The 16,402-nt window shown below is 46.8% G+C and overlaps 1 pseudogene; it reads right to left on the reverse strand.

Annotated features, from left to right (window-relative positions):
- Positions 1-1,252: 1,252 nt before the first annotated feature.
- LOC121828279 (eukaryotic translation initiation factor 1 pseudogene) lies at positions 1,253-1,510 on the reverse strand (annotated as a pseudogene).
- Positions 1,511-16,402: the final 14,892 nt, after the last annotated feature.

The following is a 16,402-nucleotide window of genomic DNA, read 5'->3' on the forward strand; positions in this document are numbered from 1 at the left end:
CCTCCTTCGCCCATCTCCTTGCTCCCCTCCCCACTTAAATCTTCCCACCCCAGTGTTCCGCCCCCTCCCATTATCTTGTCACATGTATTCTACTTCCTCCCACCCTCGAAGCCTCTTTCCTGCCTCCCACGGATGCCTTGAAACTGTTCTTTGAACTGCACTAGTGTGAGGCATCGATAGGATCGCATAGACCATGTGGTCTAGCCGCACAAAGGGAAACTCAGGTTTCCAAATGCCCAGGACTCTTGAGGACCACTGTCCTGTGGTGCTCTGTACACCACAGAGAAGCCGGCTCACCCACAGCTGTGCGGAGGGAGAGGCCGGGATTCACCCAGAGGCTCCCCCCGACCCTGGTGGAAAATTAACCACCAAGACCCATTTACATAAGGAGTTACTGCAGTACTGAGAAGTCCCAGAAGGGGGCAGCCTAGTCTCAACCCCAGCCATGGGTTAGCATATGGCTACCCTAAGCCAATTTGTTTCCTGCCCTCCCTTCCCCTCCTCCTTCCTCCTTTTTTTCTTCCTCCTCCTTTTCTTTCTTCTCCTCTCCATCCTTTTCTTCCTTCTCTCCCTCTTTGAGGCAGATTCTCCTATGTGCCCCAGACTGGCTTTGAATTTTTTTTCAATATTAATTCTATTTAAAAACCAAACACTTTTTATTTATTTTATTTTATGTGTGTGAGTGTTTGCCACTGTTACATGCACGTCTGGTGCCCTCTGAGGTAAGAAGGTGGCACTGGATCCAGATCCCCTGGAACTGGATTTACAGACAGCTATGAGCCGTCACTGGGGTGCTGGGAACCAAATCCAGGTCTTCTAGAGGAGCATCAAGTGCTCTTAAACACACACACACACACACACACACACACACACACACACACACACGTATGTGAGCTCCCATGTGCATGCCTCAGGGCACAGGTGGGGGACACTTGTAGAAGAAAGTTTTCTCCTTTCACTATGTAGGTCCTGGGGGTGGAACTTTGGTCATCAGGCATGGTGGCAAGTACCTTCACCTGCTGAGTATCTCACCTGCCTGGTATCACTCTTAACTACTGAGCCATGCCTCTTTTCACTTTATTGCATTGGGTTATACTAATCTGAGTTAAAAGTGGATCCCGAATGGTTACGTTATGTAAGCAGCGAGGTTTTAAAAATTTGTGACAAGGCACAGAAGAGGAATTCTACTAATTTCGAGAAAATGCTGGCTGACACTTCAGAGAGCTACACGCATTTAAAACTCCGTGTACCTTCAGCTGATGGTTGCAGCCAGCCCTGTCTCTGGGAGGAACTGGCATGTTCTGGATTGCTCGTCCTGTAGCTGAATTACTTCTTCTTGTTCTGGATGCTCAATTACAGTACCATTGCAGGCAAATTTCCTCTTCAATGACGCCACCGGTTTCTTTTTGTTGTAACCATCGGTGACCCACTGGACAGTAGTGAGGGTCTCCCTGTCATTTCTTTGTTGAATTCTTACATGGATATGACCCTTGGCGCCGGCAGGAACCATCAGTCATCACCTCACTCGTGTTAGTGAAGGAGTCAAAAAGGTGGAGGTTCTGAACCGTGGACATACAGACAATTCTCTTTCCTTAGTGGAAATAGCCGTGGAGAGGGCTCCTGGAGGAGCAGGGGATGGGGCAGGGCGGGGTGGGGGGGGCCAACACTGAGTCTGAGGAAGCAGTGGGAGGCAGCTGAGTCCTAGAAAGTGGCTCAGTTGTTGGATGGCCTAGGGCCCTTTAGAATTTAAATTTATTTTTCAATTTCATTTGCATGGGCCGGGGAGCACATGTGTGAAGGTCAGAGTCCAATTTGTAGGACTGGAGTCCTTCACCACGTGGGACCTAGAGATGGAACTCAGATCCCAGGGCTTGGCAGCAAGCACCTTCACCAATGAAGCCATCTTGACAGTGTGGGTCTTGAACTTCTGATCTTCTGTCTGCCTCTGTCTCCCAAGTGCTGCCAGGATAGGTATTTACTACAATGTCAGACTGTTTTTTTCTGAAAGTTAAAACATCCATGCTTTTGTTTTATTTTCTAGAATCTATTATTTACTATTTTTATGAGCGTGGGTGTAGATGTGTGTCATGTCGCATGTGTGGAGGTCAGAGGACAACTGTGTGGCGTAGGTTCTCTCCTTTATGTGGGTTCTGGGGTTCAAACTCAGGTCGTCAGCCTTGCTCAGAAAGCATTTCACCTGCTGGGCAACCTCGTGCCCCAGGGTTTTCTTTACAGTTTGCTGTTCCCTGTAGCATGTTAACAAAGGTCTCTGTCACCTTCATTTCCCAGAAGAAACGCCTCAGAATGCCTGTCCATGGTCACACAGCTGCTAAGGGGAGAACTGAGGGCATTGGCCAGGCCTTCCATCTGGCAAGTTCAGGAGATTCCATTCACTACCCAGCTGCTGACTGAGAGACTCCTAAGATCCAGTTCAGGGGCTCTGGAAAGACTGTAGGTACCTTTTACTACAGTGTTCTGTGGCCTCCCACATGATCTACCGTATAGCTTCTTGCATGCTGAATTAATGGGAACTCTATTTACAAACCACACGGCTCTTCCTGAATTTAGGGAAAGGGGCAGCTGCAGGGTAGCTGTTGGGATTCTGCACCCACCCAAGGCTTTCTAAGGCAACTGGACAGAGGGAATGGAAAAATCTTGAACAACACTAATGTTTTGAATAATAATGTCTTAGTCACTGTTCTATTGTCTGGAAGAGACACCATGACCAAGGCGGATTATAAAGGAAAGGATTTAATTGAGGGCTTGCTTATAGTTTCAGAGGCTTAGTCCATTATCTTCATGGTGGGAAGCATGGTGGCATGCAGGCCGACATTGTGCTGGCGTGGTTGCTGAGAGCTTTGCATTCTGATTCACAGGCACAGAGTGAAGAAATACTGGGCCTGGTGTGGGCTTTTTGAAATCTCAAAGGCCACCTCCAGCAACACACTTCCTCCAACAAGACCATATCTCCTTATTCTTTTAATCTTTCTCAAACAGTGTTGCTCCCTGGTGACTAAGCATTCAAATATATGAGCCTATGGGAACCATGCTTATTCAAACCACCACAAATACTACTTAGTTAGGGTTTCTATTGCTGTGATGAGACACCATAACCACAGCAACAACTTTTTTTTTTTAAATTTACTTATTTATTTCTTCCATTATCAGCTTGATACAGTACAGATTCTTATCCTAATGGTGAAATGTTTCACTGAGGCTTGCCCAGTGATTGAGTAAAACCAAAACTCATTATAAGCCTCAGTCATCCTAGGGTCCCCTCTGCTAGGTAGCCTCCCTGGTTCTGTGGGTTGCAGTCTGATTGTTCTTTGCTTTATATCTAGTATCCACTTATGAATGGGTACATACCATGTTTGTCCTTCTGAGTCTGGGTTACCTCACTCAGGATGATATTTTCTAGTTCCATCCATTTGCCTGCAAATTTTATGCTGTCATTGTTTTCTCTGCTGAGTAGTACTCCATTGTGTATATGTACCACATTTTCTCAATCCATTCTTCAGTTGATGGGCATCTAGGTTGTTTCTGGGTTCTGGCTATTATGAATAGTGCTGCTATGAACATAGTTGAGCATGTATCTTTGTGGTATAATTGAGCATTCCTTGGGTATATGCCCAAGAGTGGTATGGCTGGGTCCTGAGGTAGATCGATTCCCAATTTTCTGAGAAACCGCCATACTGATTTCCACAGTGGTTGTACAAGTTTGCACTTCCACCAACAGTGGAGGAGTGTTCCCTTTGCTCCACATCCTCTCCAACATAGACTGTCATTAGTGTTTTTGATCATGGCCATTCTGACAGGTGTACGGTGGTATCTCAGAGTCGTTTTGATTTGTATTTCTCTGATGACTAAGGATGTTGAGTATTTCTTTAAATGTCTTTCAGCCATTTGAGATTTTTCTTTTGAGAATTCTCTGTTTAGCTCTTTAGCCCACTTTTTAATTGGATTGTTCAGTATTTTGAGTCTAGTTTCTTGAGTTCTTTATATACTTTGGAGATCAGTCCTCTGTCAGATGTGGGGTTGGTGAAGGTCTTTTACCATTCTGTAGACTGTCTTTTTGTCTTATTGATCGTGTCTTTTACTCTACAAAAGCTTCTCAGTTTCAAGAGGTCTCATTTATTAATTGTTGTTCTCAAGTGTCTGTGCTACTGGTGTTATATTTAGGAAGTGGTCTCCAGTGCCAATGTGTTCAAGAGTACTTCCTACTTTCTCTTCTATCAAGTTCAGTGTAACTGGATTTATGTTGAGGTCTTTGATCCACTTAGACTTGAGTTTTGTACATGGTGACAGATATAGATATATTTGTAATATTTTACATATTGACATCCAGTTATGCCAGTACCATTTGTTGAAGATATTTCCTTTTTTCCTTTGTATAGTTTTGACTTCTTTGTCAAAAATCAGGTGTTCATATGTGTGTGGATTAATGTCAGGATCTTCAGTTTGATTCCATTGGTCTGTATGTTGATTTTTATACCAGTACCAAGCTGTTTTTATTATTTTTTATTATTTATTATTTATTTATTAGAGCTTGAGGTCAGGGATGGTGATGCCTCCAGAGGTTGCTTTATTATATAGGATTCTTTTAGCTATCCTGGGTCTTTTATTTTTCCATATGAAGTTGAGTATTGTTCTTTCCAAGTTTGTAGAATTGTGTTGGGATTTTGATGGGAAATGACAATCTTACCAAAAACAATCTGTAAGATTGTCATTTTTACTATGTTAATCCTACCTATCCATGAGCATGAGAGATCCTTCCATTTTTTTTATATCTTCAATTGCTTTCTTTAGAGACTTAAAGTTCTTATCAAACAGATCCTTCACTAGCAACAACTCTTATAAAGAGAAACATTTAATTGAGGTGGCTTACAGTTTCATTATCATCATGATGGGACATGGTGGCATGCAGGCAGACTTTGTGCTGTAGCTGTAGCTGAGAGTTCTATATCTTGCACAGGCAACAGGAAATGGTCTGTCTCACTGGGTATAGCTTGAGCATAGGAGACCTCAAAGCCCACCCCCTTAGTGACACACTTCCTCTAACAAGGCCACACCTCCCCTAAGTCCCACTCCCTTTGGGGGCCATTTTCCTTCAAACCACCACAACTATTCTTTATTTGGATTCCTTTTCCTTTAGCATTGCCTATCTCTTTAAATAATCAGCTATGGGCACGGAAGACATTAAAACTCTTCATCAAGCTGGGTGTGGTGGTAAACATCTGTAAAACCAGCACTGAGGAGGCGGGGCCAGGAGGATCGCTTTATGTTACCGGCCAGCCTGGGCTACAGGAATGAATGTCAAGCCAGTGAGAACTACATGTCAAAACAAAACACACAACCAATTGAAACCATTTACCATGTTTCCCCTCCTTCCTGCCTTCTGGACTGTGACGAGATCGCACTCTTCGGTCCTTGGTCTAGTGGGATAAAAATGGAAGTTAAGAGCTTCAGAATGTCATACATCCTCAGTGTATGATGGGCGTGCCGAATAAGTGAAGAACAAACCCGTGCTGCTGAAAGTCACTGAGAGCAACACAACCCAAGGCATACATCAAGAGGTATTTACCAGCTCCCTGCCCTGTGCTGAGGGAAGGTGAGGTAATGGGGTTGTTTAAGAAGCACTGTGTGACACTGGGTGGTGGTGGCTCATGCCTTTAATCCCAGCACTTGGGAGGCAGAGCCAGGTGGATCTCTGTGAGTGCGAGGCCAGCCTGGGCTACCGAGTGAGATTCAGGAAAGGCTCCAAAACCACGCAGAGAAACCCTGTCTCGGAAAACCAAGGAGGTGGGGGAAGCACTGTGTGGTAGAAGGAGGATGGGTTTTTTGTTTTTTTGGGTTTTTTTTGAGACAGATAAGCTACAATTAAACATCAACTCTGTCATGATAGGTATGGTTTTAAGCAAAAAGTTTTTATTTATGTTTTGAGACAGTCTGATCTCATAGCCCAGACTCCTGCCTCAGTCCCCAAGTTTTGGGATACAAGTGTGAACCACCATGCTCAGCTAATTTTAAAACCCTCTTCACAGTCTCTATCTGAATGGCAAAAACCAAATGAGCACCTGACAATATGGACTATTGGGAAAGAGGTAGGGCTGCTGGAGCCTGAGACTCAGAAGCAAGGCACACTTCTAGAAAACACTGGGAAATGGCTTAGCGGTTTTCTATAAGATTAAACATATGTTTACCATGTCCCTTGTCAATCCCTCCCTGATCTAACCAAGAGAAATGATAACTTTATTCACACAAAAATCTGTACATGAGTGAATACAGTGGCTTTATTCATAACTGCCTCAAAACTGGAAGACCCCACATGTCCTTCTCATGATGAAGGAGTAAATGACCTGTGGTAATCCATACACTGGATCAATACTCAACAAGGATGAGTAGGTGCAAATACATAAAAAACAAAAACAAACACAAACAAACAAACAAAAAAAACCCACCTGAGCCAGGTCTGGTGGCACATGCCATTAATCCCAGCACTGAGCAGGCAAAGATGGCAGATCTCTGAGTTCAAGGTCAGCCTGGTTTACATGAGTTCCAGAACAGCCAGGGCTAGGTAGAGAGGCTGTCTCAAAAAGTAAACCAGCTCGTTGCATGAGTTGGCTGTTTGAATCCTGGGACTTATGCAGGGATGCTTGGCTTGGTCTGGGAGGGGGGGACTGGACCTGCCTGGACTGAGTCTATCAGGTCGATCCGGTCCTCGGGGGAGACCTTGATCTGGAGGAGGTGGGAATGGGGGGTGGGCTGGGGGGAGGGGGAGGTGGCGGGAGGGGGAGAGCAGGGGAATCTGTGGCTATTATGTGGCACTGAATGGTGTTGTAAAATAAAAAAAAAAATAATAATAATAAAATAAAGGGAAAAAAAAAGTAAACCAGCAGACGACAACAAAGAAAACCTTCTCCTGACTGGGTGCAGTGGCTCAGACCTGGAACCCCAACAGCCAGGAGGCTAAGGCAAGAGAATTGCCTTGCATCCTGGCATATGAAATGAGACCTAGGTTGTTGTTTTTTAAAATCCTTTCTCAGACAGTTTCTTCATCTATAAAATTAATATGCCTTCTCTGTTATAGCTGCCCTGTGGAATGGATTTATATGAAAAGGCACTATATACTATATCTGTTTTGGATTCTGGGTGAATAGTTAGGCACCTCCCTGGATTCCTGCTCTGGCCTCATTGCTCTGCATGCCCCAGGATATCCTTCTATATCACTGAATCTCACATCTCACCCTGAAAATGAGAGCTGCGAGTTAGATGAAACTCTCAGGTACTTCCTGCTCTGTTGGCAGCCTCAACCGCTCTCCTTGCTTTATGGAAACCCTAGACTCTTGCCTGCACGATTCTTGATGTTTCAAAAACATGCTTCCTTTGTTGGTTACCCCATCCAGCATTTAATATATTCTATCAGAGTGAAAGCCAAACTTCAGATAACGGACACAAACCACCAGACAGCCAAGCCCACGGTTTTGGGGAGGTGGGGGGAGAAAGGGAGCCAACACATTTGTACAGATGACCTTCTGCATCCGGTTGCTACAGGGGCCCCCCATCTTCTTGCAAGCCCTGTCCTCCAGGCCAGGACATGTGTGGCAGGCCTTACTCCCATGCCAGTCCTCAGGGGGACTGTGGCAGAGCCGCCAGGTTCTCAGTGGGCTTGTCACAATCTGCTCCCACAGCTGACTCCGGATATGCTGGGGCCCACAGAGACCTCCTCTGCTGCAGGTGAGGGGTGAGGGATTCTGTCCAAACCACTTCCTGAATCTGCTGCGGGTCTTGGGTAAGTTCTTGATTTCTTTGGTTGGAACACAGACATGACAGCATTGGAGTTTCCATACTGTCCCTTTGCTCAGTGTAGCAGGGAGAAGGACACTCCCCAATCCTCTGCTCCCTTTTTCCACCTCTCCCCCCACAGAGTTTTAGACTTGTTTGTAAAGCAAGGAGGGGATTTTTTTTTTATCAAGGGTTCCTGGCCTAGACTGTCAACCTCACCTCACTTTTATTTTATTTTTTATTTAAGACAGGGTCTCAATATGTATCCCAGGCTAACCTACAACTAATTTTGTAGCCTGCAGCTCATAGCAATCCTCCTGCCTCCGCTTCCTGAATGCTGGGATTACATGCATGAGAGGGTGACAGCGTCACCTCTCCAAGCCACCATTGACCTTCCTGGTATTTGCTGCCACAGCCTTCCCTGGGGGCCTCTGGGCTGAGTTCAGTGCTCCTAAGGGAAAGTAATACTGTGGATATAGCTCCAGGCTGTCGGTAACCAGGCAAGGGCTGATGTAGGTCCCTGGGATCAGCTAAGACACCATACCTCAAGGCAGGAGACCCCAGGCTCTCATCCCCGTGATGACGGAACTGGGGTCTGAGTGCGCAGTGAGGACTAGAAACATGTTGACACCTTGGGGGACTGAGTCAGTGGAGCAGGAGGGGGTAACACTAGCTGGATGGGGAGGTGAAACTTCCAGAAGTCTAGAGGTACCTTTATGGGCTGATTAGGCAAGGATGAGGCAAAGCCCACAGGGCTTGAAGGAGGTTTGGATAAGTAAGTCAGCCCAAGACGAGATCTCTCTCTCTGGTGACTGAAACCGATTTTCCCCTCCCTCCTCCCCAACATCCAGACCTTCTTCTAGGCCTTCCCCCCAGGAGATAACCCCGGGCCCCAGCAGGTGCTTGTACCCTGTAACCTGACAGCAGGAAGGAAGGCCCACACTTAGACAAGAAGCATGGAAGGAGACGGCTCTGTATGAACCTGGGGGCGAATTGTATCTCCGGCCTTTTCTTTTCCTTTCTGATTTCTTTCTTTCTCCCTTTCTTCCTTTTGAGGCAAGATCTCACCACGTTACCCATTCTATCCTTGAGCCTTCTCAGTAGTCCAGGCAGGCATTGAACTCACGATTCTTCTACTTCAGCCCCACAGGTAGCTGAGGTTACAGGTCTGTCCTGGTGGGCCTTGCTCTGGCTCCAATTACATGTTGGCACCTGAATTGGAAGGCCTCCCCTTCCTGCCTTCAGACGCCCTTTGAACTGCTAAGTCCTTACAGGAGCATGTCCCCAGGGCAGGCCCTGCTGTGACCGGAGAGGAGGGCCTGCTCCGGAGCTCAGTCCCACAGGACAGCAGCAGCTCTCTGCGTTCCTCGGCTCCTGAGCTCCGAGTAAGACGCAGGAGTGGGATGAAGGACAGAATAGTGTGTTTTTTAAAGCTCTGTTAATGTCAGGGCCTCCCAGGCAAGAGAGACGAGTAATCTGCACATTGTTTACTTTTCTTACGAGGCCAGATTGGGAATGGTTGGAAATAAGAGCAAGAGAATGTGGGCTGACTGTCCTTTAAAAAAAAAAAAAAAGACTCCTGGTGCTTCTTGGGGAGAGGGGAAGGACATCTCAGTGGGGACCCCATGCAGAGGATGGTGTAGCCATGGTGAAGCAGCTGTCATGGTCTCAGTCTAGGTTTATTCTGCACCAGTGGCCCCGGCCACGGAACAGGCCTCACTGAGATGAAATCATGTACAGCTGGCTTATAGGCTATCCAAGCTCAGCGTGTCAGGGCAGGAACATGGAGTCGGAGGAGAGAGGTCCTGGGGCTGCAGTGTGCCTGGGTCCTGTCGCTTCTCATCACTCAGACATGAACAGAAGGCCGGATAGGAGGGAGACCCAAGTCTGGGGCTTTGCGTACCTCGTGTGGACCTCTGACCCCTGCCCCCAGCCCTCTCTCGTCTGACCTTGCCCACCTTCTCAGTGTCTGGTGCAAGCAGACAGCTCCTTGGCCTTGGGGCACTTGGGGAGAGGTAGTCTGTGGCAATCCACTTGTTTTTCTTTCTTTCTTTTTTCCTTCACTCATTCCTACTCCTACCATCATCTACTCTGTTCTAAAAGACCTCCAGTGACTCTTTCTTGCTTTTGTTTTGTTTTGTTTGACAGGTTCTCATTTTGGAACCGAGGCTCTCCTGGGATTCATTACGCAGCCCAGGCTAGCATTCAACTCCAGGCCATCATCCTGTCTTCACCTTCCAAGCATCCGGATTACAGGAGTTGAGCACTGTGCCTGGCGCTCTTTCTGGCTGTCTACTCTCTTCTGGCAGCACTCCAAGATGCCTCCCCTCGGGATCCCTAGAGGGTGAAGCAGATCAGCCCCATCAGTCCAATAGACCCGCAGTTGTGGAACAGTTGGATGGGGATCTTGGCTGTCCCCTGTTTCTCAGATTTGTGCTAGCCTTCTCCAGGAGCATCACTGTGTGTGGATCAGAGAGCTCCCAGGCTTCACTCACTCTGCCGGGGGAGGGTCTTCTCCCAGCTGCCCGCTCTGGTGATACGGCACACGCTCCTCTACACTTTCTGGCTTCTTCCTTCCCATGGCCTTGCCGCAGCATGCCAGAGCTGCTCTATGCTGTTGCTGTTGCTCTGGCAGGTTCTCTCTGTCTGATGCTTCACGCCTATTGCATGTCCGGACTCTGGAGTGTGGCTCCATCTTCTCCAGTCTCCCCACTTTTTGCTTGAGAACTAGTTGGATTAATACAAGTGTCCCTTCAAATAAGAGGACAGATGTTCCCAAGTAGGACAGCTGGATCTGAAACAGAAGAAAGCTTTGGATTGGGTGATGGCCCTGAAGGTTCCCTTTGGTGCCTGGTGACAGAGACACATGGCACTGGTTATCCTGGGGTGGGGCTGAGATCTGGGCAATAGGTGGACTGGCTTCTAGTCTCAGCTCAGAAATGACCACAGGATCGTCTCTCAAGTTTTTAGCACTTTGGTTTTCTCCCCTGTTACAGAGGTGTGACCTGCCTGACCCCAATCTGTAGACTGTAGACTGGAGATAATTCTCACACACTAGGGCCAGCTCCCAGCCCCTGCTTCCTCACGTCTCCTCAGCGCTTCACTCATGTGTCTTCTTTGGATCATCCAATCCAAGTTGCTACCCTTAACCAAACCGCAGCTCCCCTTTAAGACTCAGTCTAGACCTTCCTCTCTGAAGACCCGTCCCTGGTGACTCTAGCTGGTGGTGCTGGCCTCTCTTCTCTCAGCTTCTTTGCAGTGCATAGCTGGCTTTACCCGATAGGCATATGAATCTTTTTGTTTGTTTTGTTCCATTTCTGTTTTTTGAAGACAAGGTCTCTATGTAGCCTTGGCTGTCTTGGAACTCACTCTGTGGACCGGACTGGCTTCAAACTTGGATATCCACCTGCCTCTGCTTCTGCTGGGATTAAAGGTGTGCATCTGCACCACCACCACCCGCTTCAAGGCGGAGGGAGGGAGGTAGTTTCAAATTTACTGTGTATGAGTGGATAATCTTTAGCTTTGGATCCTATTGGTACAAGAGCCATCTCGTAACAGGTGGCAAGGGACAGGGATCCATGGCAAAAACTACCAGGTCCTTATTTACATTACAGCTGGAATGAATGTTAAGAGTTAAAAGGGACTGTTACCCTCCTCGTCTGCCATGTGGTGGTGAGGGCCAGGGAGAGATGCCCTCCCCCCACCACTTGCCCCGACTTGTGGTGGACAAGGGAGCTGACCCTCCCCCTTACTGGCTGCAGTACTCAGGAAAGTGGGACCAGCACCTTGCCTGGGCAGCACAGTACAGTTGACCCTAACAACAGGGGTGTGGGTGAACTATCCCCAAGAATGTGATTGTGGGAGATCTGGCCCTGCTCCCATCTGCCATATGGTAGTATGGGCAGGGGAGAGATGTCTCCCCCCCCCCCAGCCTCTCACCACCTGTGGCAGGTGGGAGAGCTGGCCCTGGGGTCCTAAGAGCGAGAGATCTGTCCCTGCCCATCACCAGCTGCAGCACTCCGGTGAGTGGCCCCTGCACCTTGCCTGGGCAACACAGTAGAGCTGGCCCTGAAAGTGCAGGTGTGGGAGAGCCAGCCCTGAGGGTGTGAAAGCAGGAGAATTGTCCCCATCCCTTGCTCATAGCTGCAAGGGGTGAACTAGCCAGAGCAATGCTGGAGAGCTCACCCTGGTGGTGAGGACAAGGAAATGATGGCGGGCTGACCAACCCTGCAACTACCCAGGCCCAGAACCAGGGTTACGAGGTGGCCCACCCCAATAACCACCCCATCTGTGATCTGCTGGACCTCGTGAAGGGTCCGGTCATGCAGACCCAAAGCTGTAGGATCTCCACAACACAGGGCAAAAACAGGGTATCCAAGAAGAGTCCTAGTGAGGGCCCAGCATCTATATAGTGTGGCAGAAACCAGAGGCCTCAAACCAGACCAATGACTCTTTGCAAAGAACACTTGCAAGGAAAGATATGTGTACAAAAGGGTTTACTGCGTGACTCACTGTGTCACATTACAGCTTCCATGATGAGACTGATTTTTCTTTTTTTTTTTCTCTCTCTCAAATTTTATTTTATTTTATTGGTGGGAGGAGGTTGTAAGGGCAGAGAGTAGAGACAAAGGGATGGGGAAATGAATGGGATTGAGATGCATGATGTGAAAAACCAAAGAATAAATAAAAAGAAAGTTTTTAAAAAGGGGGATGTTAAGGATAAAACCCCGAGGCCAGGAACACTATGAATGGAAGACAAAGAAGCTTTTAGCTGGGTATGAACCTAGCAGATCTGATGAGTGACAGGTCGGTGCTAAGAAGAAAGTCCAGTGTTAGAGAGCAGGCTAGCAAGCTCCCATAAGACCTAAGGAAACATGCTGGGCAGTATTGCTTTATTAGACTCTTCTTCTCTTTCTTCTCCTTCTACATACTCCTCCTCTTCTTCTGTTTTTTTTTTGGGGGGGGGTTGTGTGTGCAGGGTCTCATGTAGCCCAGGATGGCCTTGAACTCCCTGTGTAGCTGAGATCGGCCTTGGACTCCTGATCTTCCTGCCTCCACCTCCCAACTGATGAAATTATAGGCATGTACCACCATGCCTGGCTTGAATGTGATCAGGATTTCCAGACAGTACTCCCTAGATGGCTAGTTCTCGGTTGTGGTGGGTTGCCCTGTGCAGTTCTGGATGCTTGGGACCCTCTACTCACTAGACGGCAGAAACAGGCCCCTCCTTCTCCTCGATCATCACCATCAAAAGCATATATAGATACAGATACAGCACAGCTGGCAGAGACCTTGGCTAGGATGCATGAAGTAGGCCTGGGTTCAATTCTTACTTACCACACTGGATATGGTGGTGCAGGCCTGTACCCCAGCATCTGAGAAGCGGAGGCAGGAGTACCAGAAGTTCAAGGTCATCCTTAGCTATTATATAGGGAGTTTGAAGCCAGTCTGGGGAAGGGTGGTGGTGGGGTAGGTATCTCTAGACATTGTTAAGTATACCACAGAGAACCACTGGCCTAGTGAAACTCTTTTCTATGAAAGCCTCGGGCCCTCAGGCTAAGCCATCCAATGTGATTATTTTAATGAATAGTTTGATAGCAAATCACATTTGCAGCCAACAAGCTCTGGAGATAAGACAGAAACACCCCTCGGTGAGTGCTGATCCTAGACACTGCTTCTGCCCACTCAGTGTGCGTGTGTATGTGTCATTCATTTTTTTCCTTATAAAATGTCTACTTCAAGGATTGGCCCAACTTATGTTCTCCTCAGAGCACCTGGCTCTTTCCACACAGCTGGCCATGCTTTTGCTCTCAGAGCCCGCCTTACACTGCATTCTGACTGCTAGTTTGCTCTCCATCCCTAGACTCGAAGGGCCATGGCTGCTCCATCAAAACCCATCTCTCCATTGTGTGCCCAGCCTGTCTGGCACGTGTGAGGTACCTAGTATACTAAGTTCAATGAACATGGAACAGAGGTGGTAATACACTGGGCTTACTGTGGGTCAGAGCTATAGAATTTAACCAAACCTTTTAACTTTATTGTAGCCTCTGCCTGGGTTTATTCGGAGCTTACTCTGCAGCCAGGAACTTGACACATCTTTGATCCTTAATCACAAAGCAACTTCATGAAACAGAATTAACCCCTTTTTAAAGATGGGGGAAATTAGGGCTCCTCTCAGCAAGGAGAAAGTGGACCCCCAAGACTATCTCTTGATGACTAGAAGCTACCCTTCCCATCCCTCTCTCAAGCCCCACATGTTTATACCCTGTGACAGGTGTGTTGATAGAGCAAGAAGCACAGACGCCCATGTAGCTGTGGGCTCTGATTCAGTCTGTCTTGTCTTGCCTTTCTTCTTTACATTCAGAAACATGTATGTTGGTTCTTTTCGCGAATAATCATTTTATGTGTTGGGACCAGAAAGATGACTTTGTTATGTTACAATTTAGATCCATCTATCTGTGTTTCTTTGAGAAATCTGGAGAACCATGGAAACTATCAGATTATACAAAATCTTGTCTATAATCACTGTCTTTTTAAACAGTATTTTTACATTTATTTTACTTTTATGTGTCTAAGCATTTACCTGCATGTATGTATGTATGTACACCATGTTTGTGTACATACCTGTAGAGGTTAGAAGAAGGCATCAAATCCCCCAGATTTGGACTACAGATGGTTGTGAATCACCGTGTTGGTATGGGAACTAAACCCAGGTCCTCTACAAGAGCAACAAGTGCTCTTAACTGCTGAGCCATGTTCCAGACCCCTATAATGGTATTCTTTTTATATCTATCTATCTATCTATCTATCTATCTATCTATCTATCTATCTATCTATCTATCTATCTATCTATCTTATCTATCTATCGTGTGTGTGTGTGTGTGTGTGTGTGTGTGTGTGTGTGTGTGTGTGATAGGATCACTCTCTGTGTAGTCCTGGCTGTCCTGGAATTCACTATGTAGATCAAACAGACCCCAGACTCACAGAGATTCTCTTGCCTCCTCCTCTCTAGTGCTGGGATTAAAGGCTTATGCTGCCACACTCAACCTGTATTGTATTCTTGAGGTATGAGATTTCACATGTGGCTAGGAATCAGAGAAAAAAAAAACATTTTTTTTTTTTATAACAAAGTCTCACTCTATAGCTCAAACAGGCCCAAAATTTGCTATGTAGCCACAGCTGACCTTGAACTCACAGTGATTTTCCTTCCTGGGCTTCCTGAAATTAAAAGTTTGAGCCATATGGCAGTTTGAATGAGAATGACCCCTGTTGGCTCCTACATTTGAATGCTTGGTCCCCAGTTAGCGGGACTGTTTGGGAAGGATTAGGAGGTGTGGTCTTGTTGGAGGAGGCATGTTGCTGGGGGCAGGCTTTGAGGTATTGAAAGCCCATACAAAGCCAGTGTCTTTCTTTCTCTTCCTGCAGCCGGCAGAGCAGGATGTAAAGCTCTCAGCTACTGCTCCAGTGCCACGCTTGTCTGCTTCCTGCCATGATGATCATGGACCAACCCTCTGCAACTGTAATCAGGCCCCCTAGTCAAATGCTTTATATCCTACGAATTGCTTTGGTCCTGGTGTCTCTTTACAGCCACAGAACAGTGACTAAGACAAGTCACCATTTCTGGCTGAGAGAAGACACCTTCTGACTGTGTGTGTGTGTGTGTGTGTGTGTGTGTGTGTGTGTGTAGAAAAGGTACCAAGAAGAACTGGGACAGCAAATGGTTCAGCAGGTAAAGATACAGCTGCCAAAGTCTGATGGCTTGAGTTCAGTCTTTAGAACCTACATGGTGAAAAGGAGAGAACCAACTCCTGAAAGCAGTTCTCTGACCTTCATATGTGTGCTATGGTATGAACATGCATGACTACACACACACACACACACACACACACACACACACACACATTACATACATAAATAAATAAATGAAAAAAAGGAAGGGGTAAGAAGAGGCAGAAGGGCCGGGCGTTGGTGGCGCACGCCTTTAATCCCAGCACTCGGGAGGCAGAGGCAGGCGGATCTCTGTGAGTTCGAGGCCAGCCTGGGCTACCAAGTGAGCTCCAGGAAAGGCGCAAAGCTACACAGAGAAACCCTGTCTCGAAAAACCAAAAAAAAAAAAAAAAAAAAGAAGAGGCAGAAGTTGCTAAGAGCTGAGTGGCTCAGTTGGTAGAGTGCCTGTTTAGCATGCTCAGCACCCTGGGTTTTGATCCCTGTACCACATAAATCAAACAGGATGCTGTAGACCTGCATCCTCAGCACCCAGGAGGCAGGAGGACCAGAAGTTCAGGGTTATTCTTAACTATATAGCATCCTTAACTACCAGCCAAGGATACATGAGACCCTGTCTCCAAAACAACAACAACAAAATAATAAAAGAAAACAAGTCAAAAATTAAGTAAAATAAAACAGAATCAGGAACAGGAATGCCTGCATACTTTTCTCTCAAATGCAGGTTAAATGTATAGGTGTGTATATAAACATATGTATGTGTTACTTTGTATCCTAACTTAACAAGTAAGAATCTGACCATGTGAAGTAGACTGAAAGGTCTGCTTTAGATAGACATGGTCCACATGCCTGTAGTCACTGTACTTGGGGAGACTGAGGCAGAAAGATTATCAAG

The sequence above is a fragment of the Peromyscus maniculatus genome, chromosome 3 (assembly GCF_049852395.1).
Source record: "Peromyscus maniculatus bairdii isolate BWxNUB_F1_BW_parent chromosome 3, HU_Pman_BW_mat_3.1, whole genome shotgun sequence".
Taxonomy (NCBI): Eukaryota; Metazoa; Chordata; class Mammalia; order Rodentia; family Cricetidae; genus Peromyscus; species Peromyscus maniculatus.